Raw genomic sequence first — 6,662 nt, forward strand, 5'->3', positions numbered from 1 at the left:
ATTTCTAAGTTTGGTGTCTTGCATGCATTGTTGATTTGATCTTAGTTTTTCCATGTTAGTTTTATTTTGTAGTTTTTCATCATTAAAAATTCAAAAAAAAATTTTATTTCAAAATTATGTCTTTTCAAGTCAATAATAAAGAGAATTGAAGATTCAGAACATGCAATAGAGGAAGTACACAGAAAAAGCTGGGCGTTCAAAACGCCCAGTGAGAAAGAAAAACTGGCGTTTAAACGCCAGCCAGGGTACCTGGCTGGGCGTTAAATGCCCAAAAGGGTAGTATTTTGGGCGTTAAACACCAGAATGGATACCATTCTGGGCGTTTAACGCCAAGATGGCACAAGAGGGAAGATTTTGTTTTTAATTCAATTCTTTTTCAAGTTTTCATAATTTTTCAAAATCAAATCTTTTTCAAATCATATCTTTTCAAAATCAAATCCTTTCCATTTTTTTTACTATTTTTGAAAATCCTTGCTAACAATTAGTGATTTGATTCAAAAATTTCTTCCTTGTTAAGAAAGGTTCAATAATTGAATTTTAGAATCATATCTTTTAAATTTCTTGTTAGCCAAGACATTAATTTTAAAAATCAAATCTTTTTAGTTGTTTGTCAATCATATCTTTTTAAAACCATATTTTCTCAATCATATCTTCTCAACCACATCTTTTTCAAAAATGATTTTCAATCATATCTTTTTTATTTCTAATTTCAAAATCTTTTTCAAAATCACTTAACTACTTTCTCAATTTTAATTTTCGAAAATGATCAACCAAATTTTCAAAATTTCTTTTAATATTTCTAAATTTAATTTCAAAAATTCTTTCCCCCCCTTCTCACATTTTTCTATTTAAGGGACTAACATTCCTCCTCAATGTGCAATTCGGACTCCCTCTCTCTATAAGTTCAAATTCTCTCCTCTCTACCCCCTCCTTCTATTCTTCTTTTCCTCTGACATCTCAAGGAATCTCTATACTGTGACATAGAGGATTCCATACTTTCTTCTTCTCTCTTTCATATGAGCAGGAGCAAAGACAAAGACATTCTTGTTGAAGCTGATCCTAAACCTGAAAGGACCTTGAAGAGAAAGCTAAGAGAAGCTAAAACAGAACTCTCTGGAGAAGACCTAACAGAAATTTTGACACAAGAAGAAGCCATGGCAGCCGAAAACAACAACAATGCCAACAATGCAAGGAAGGTGCTTGGTGACTTTACTACACCTACTCTCGACTTCTATGGGAGAAGCATCTCTATCCCTGCCATTGGAGCAAACAACTTTGAGCTTAAGCCTCAATTAGTTTCTCTAATGCAACAAAATTGTAAGTTTCATGGACTTCCATTAGAGGATCCTCATCAGTTCTTAGCTGAATTCTTGCAAATCTGTGACACTGTTAAGACCAATGGGGTTGATCCCGAGTCAGAGCTAGAATATGGTTGGATTCACAACCTAAGGAAAGCCTGAACTCGTGGGAAAAGCTGGTCAGTGCTTTTCTAGCCAGATTCTTTTCACCTCAAAAATTGAGTAAGCTTAGAGTGAAAGTCCAGACCTTCAGACAGAAGGAAAGAGAATCCCTCTATGAAGCTTGGGAAAGATATAAGCAATTGATCAGAAGGTGTCCTTTTGACATGCTTTCAGAATGGAGCATCATAGGTACCTTCTATGATAGTCTGTCTAAACTGTCCAAGATGTCATTCGACAGCTCTGCTGGAGGACCTCTTCATTTGAAGAAGATGCCTGCAGAAACTCAGGAACTCATTGAAATGGTTGCAAATAACCAATTCATGTACACTTCTGAAAGGAATCCTATGAATAATAGGACAAATCAGAAGAAATGAGTTCTTGAGATTGATACTCTGAATGCCATATTGGCTCAGAATAAAATATTGACTCAACAAGTCAATATGATTTCTCAGAGTCTGTCTAGAATGCAAGCAGCAACAGGCAGTACCAAAGAAGCTTCATCTGAAGAAGAAGCTTATGATCCTGAGAACCCAGCAATGGAAGAGGTGAATTACATGGGAGAACCCTATGGAAACACCTATAATCCTTCATGGAAAAATCATCCAAATCTCTCATGGAAGGATCAACAGAAGCCTCAACAAGGCTTCAACAGTAATAATGGTGGAAGAAATAGGTTCAGCAATAGCAAGCCTTTTCCATCATCTTCTCAGCAACAGACAGAGAATTCTAAGCAGAGCCACTCTGACTTAGCAACTGTAGTCTCTGATCTATCTAAGACCACTCTAAGTTTCATGACTGAAACAAGGTCCTCTATTAGAAATTGGGAGGCACAAGTGGGTCAGCTAAGTAAGAAACTTACTGAACTCCCTCCTAGTACTCTCCCAAGCAGTACAGAAGAGAACCCAAAGAGAGAATGCAAGGCCATAAACACGTCCCACATGGCCGAATGCATAGAGGAGGAAAAGGCGATGATTGCCACTGAGGAAGACCTCAATGGACATCCACTGGCCTCCAAGGAGTTCCCTAATGAGGAACCATGGGAATCTGAGGCTCATACAGAGACCATAGAGATTCCATTGAATTTACTTATGCCATTCATGAGCTCTGATGAGTATTCTTCCTCTGAAGAGGATGAAGATGTTACTGAAGAGCAAGTTGCTAAGTACTTTAGAGCAATCATGAATTTAAATGCCAAGTTATTTGGTCATGAGACTTGGGAGGATGAACTTCCTTTGTTCACCAAAGAACTGGATGACTTGACTAGGCAGAGATTACCTCAGAAGAGACAGGATCCTGGAAAGTTCTCAATACCTTGTACCATAGGCACCATGACCTTTGAGAAGGCTCTGTGTGATCTAGGGTCAAGTATAAACCTCATGCCACTCTCTATGATGGAGAAGCTAGGGATCCTTGAGGTACAAGCTGCAAGAATCTCACTAGAGATGGCAGACAATTCAAAGAAACAGGCTTATGGACTTGTAGAGGATGTCTTGGTAAAGGTTGAAGGCCACTACATCCCTGCTGATTTCATAATTCTAGACACTGGGAAGTGTATGGATGAATTCATCATCCTTGGCAGACCCTTCCTAGCCACAGCAAAAGCTGTGATTGATGTTGATAGAGGAAAATTGGTCCTTCAAGTGAATAAGGACTCCCTTGTGTTTAAAGCTCAAGGATCTCCCTCTGTAACCATGGAGAGGAAGCATGAAAAGCTTCTCTCAATGTAGAGTCAAATAGAGCCCCCACATTCAAACTCTAAGTTTAGTGTTGGGAGGCCATCATCATGCTTTGAGTATCTGTGAGGCTCCATGAGAGCCCACTGTCAAGCTATTGACATTAAAGAAGCGCTTGTTGGGAGGCAACCCAATTTTATTTAATCATATCTATTTATTTTCCATTGTTATTTTATGTTTTCTATAGGTTGATAATCATGTGAAGCCACAAAAACAACTGAAAAAGCAAAAATAGAATGAAAAATAGTATTAAAAATAGCACACCCTGGAGGAGAAGCTTACTAGCGTTTAAACGCTAGTAAGGGTAGTAGAATGGGCGTTAAACGCCCAGTCTGGTACCATTCTGGGCGTTTAACGCCAGAAATGGGCACCAGAATGGCGTTTAACGCCAGAAAGGGGGCACAGAGCTGGCGTTTAACGCCAGAAAAGGGAGAAAAGCTAGCGTTTAAACGCTAGAAAGGGGAGAAAAGCTGGCATTAAACACCAGAAATGGGCAGCAACCTGGCGTTTAACGCCAGGATTGGCAATCAAGGGGGCGTTTACATGCCACATGGTGCAGGGATGAGAAATCCTTGACACCTCAAGATCTGTGGATCCCACAGGATCCCCACCTACCTCATCTCTCTCTCTTCTTCACACCTTCCCATAACACCCTTCCCCGAATACCCTTCACCAATCACCTCAATACCTCTTCCCCAAAAACCCCTCACCTATCAAATCCTACCCTCTTCTCCATAATCTCTTCACCAATCCACATCCATCCATCATAAAATCCCACCTACCTCACCTTTGAAATTCAAACCACTTTCCTTCCCAAACCCACCCATACATGGCGAACCCTACCCCTCTCTCCACTCCTATATAAACCGATATTCACTCTTTAATTTTCACACATCATACACACTACTTCTCCCCCTTGGCCGAACCATTAAACCCCCTCCATCTCCTCCATTTTCTTCTACTCTTTTCTTTCTTCTTTTGCTCGAGGACGGGAAAACCTTCTAAGTTTGGTGTGGTAAAAGCGTTGCTTTTTATTTTTCCATAACCATTTATGGCACCAAAGGCCAGAGAAACCTCTAGAAAGAGGAAAGGTAAGGCAAAAGCTTCCACCTCCGAGTCATGGGAGATTGAGAGATTCATCTCAAGGGTGCATCAAGACCACTTCAATGAAGTTGTGGCCAAGAAGAAGGTGATCCCCGAGGTCCCCTTTAAGCTCAAAAAGGGTGAATATCTGGAGATCCGACATGAGATTCGAAGAAGAGGTTGGGAAATTCTTACCAATCCCATTCAACAAGTCGGGATCTTAATGGTTCAAGAGTTCTATGCCAATGCATGGATCACCAAGAACCATGATCAAAGTGTGAACCCAGACCCAAAGAATTGGCTTACAATGGTCCAGGGGAAATGCTTAGATTTTAGTCTGGAAAATGTAAGGTTGGCATTCAACTTGCCCATGATGCAAGGAGATGCACGCCCCTACACTAGAAGGATAAACTTTGATCAAATGTTGGACCAAGTCCTCATAGACATTTGTGAAGAGGGCGCTCAATGGGAGATTCAAGAGGGAAGCCGGTTCAACTAAGAAGGCATGACCTCAAGCCCGTGGCTAGGGGATGGTTGGAGTTCATCCAACGCTCAATCATTCCCACTAGCAACCAGTCTAAAGTTACTATAGACCGAGCTATCATGATCCATAGCATCATGATTGGAGAGGAAGTAGAAGTTCATGAGGTTATATCTCTAGAACTCTACAAAGTGGCGGACAAGTCCTCTACTTTGGCAAGGTTAGCCTTCTCTCATCTCATTTGTCACCTCTGCAATTCAGCTGGAATTGACATAGAGGAAGATATTCTCATTGATGAGGACAAGCCCATCACTAAGAAAAGGATGGAACAAACAAGAGAACCCACTCATATGCCAATCATTCTAAACTTCAAAGGATAAAGTGAGATGCCAAAACTGTTCAGAGGCAAAAAGCTACTAGTCCCGCTCATCTAATTGGAGCTAAGTTTCATTGATATTTTGGAATTTATAGTATATTCTCTTCTTTTTATCCTATTTGATTTTCAGTTGCTTGGGGACAAGCAACAATTTAAGTTTGGTGTTTGACGTGGCGAAAATTGGCGAGTTAAGAAATTATTATAAGAGATACGTTGCAAGTATAGTTCTTAACCAACCAAAAATCTGCTTATTAATTTAGAAGGGTTGTCACAAAATTAGAATTAAAATACTGGGAGTATGAATCCCATGTCATCTCCCAACGAGTTGCAAAAAGATGTGCTATTTTATTAATCAGATGTTTTCCAAAAGGGTTGAGTTTGATAGACAGGAAATTAAATCAGAGAATTTATGTAATTTAAATAAAAACCTTGACCGGGAGTTGGTGCACAAAATTGTTACTCTCTTACAATTTCGCACACATGACCAGCAAGTGCACTGGGTCGTTCAAGTAATACCTTACGTGAGTAAGGGTCGAATCCCACGGAGATTGTTGGTTTGAAGCAATCTATGGTTATCTTGTAACTCTTAGTCAGGAAATCAATTATGTTTATCAATTGAACTGTGAGTAACAAGTAGAGCATAAATTAAAAGTTACTTGTTGTGCAGTAATGGAGAATATGTTGGGGCTTTGGAGATGCTTTGTCTTCTAAATCTCTGCTTTCCTCTGTTTTCTGATTCACGCACGCACGCCCTCCTATGGCAAGCTGTGTGTTGGTGGATCACTGTTGTCAATGGCTACCTTACGTCCTCCCAGTGAAAACTACGCTCACGCACTGAGCTCTTTTATGTCTCTTCCTTGCCTTTGTGGCTTGATTCCTAGTGATTTTTGGTATTTCTATCCTCAGTTGCTTCCAAAAATTATGTGGAGGGGAGTGCATCCCCTGAGGTATCTCTTGATTTGCAGCCACATGTTCTACCACTGAGCTATAGATCCTTCACATAATTGTGATGTCCACACCAAACTTACAATGTTGCTCGCCCTCGAGCAAAAGAAAAGGGAATAGAGGAAGAAGAAGATGTGGAAATAAAAAACTAGGATTATGAGGAGGGAGGGTGGGGATCCTGTGGGGTCCACAGATCTTGAAATGATCCTGTGAGGTCCACAGATCTTGAGGTGTCAAGGCATTTACATCCCTGCACCAATTTGGGCATGCAAAATGCCCTTGCACACAACTCTGGGCGTTCAGCGCCAGGTTGGTGCCCATTTTGGGCGTTCAACGCCCCTTTGCTGCCATTTCTGGCGTTGAACGCCAGAACCATGCTTGTTCTGGGCGTTCAGTGCCAGGATGCTCCCATTCTGGGCGTTCAGCGCCAGAACTATGCTCTGTTCTGGCGTTTGAACGCCAGACAGATGCTCCTCCAGGGTGTGATTTTTCTTCTGCTGTTTTTGATTCCGTTTTTGATTTTTTTTTTTGTTTATTTTGTGACTCCACATGATCATGAACCTAAGAAAACATGAAAAACAACA

The sequence above is a fragment of the Arachis ipaensis genome, chromosome B07 (assembly GCF_000816755.2).
Source record: "Arachis ipaensis cultivar K30076 chromosome B07, Araip1.1, whole genome shotgun sequence".
NCBI lineage: Eukaryota > Viridiplantae > Streptophyta > Magnoliopsida > Fabales > Fabaceae > Arachis > Arachis ipaensis.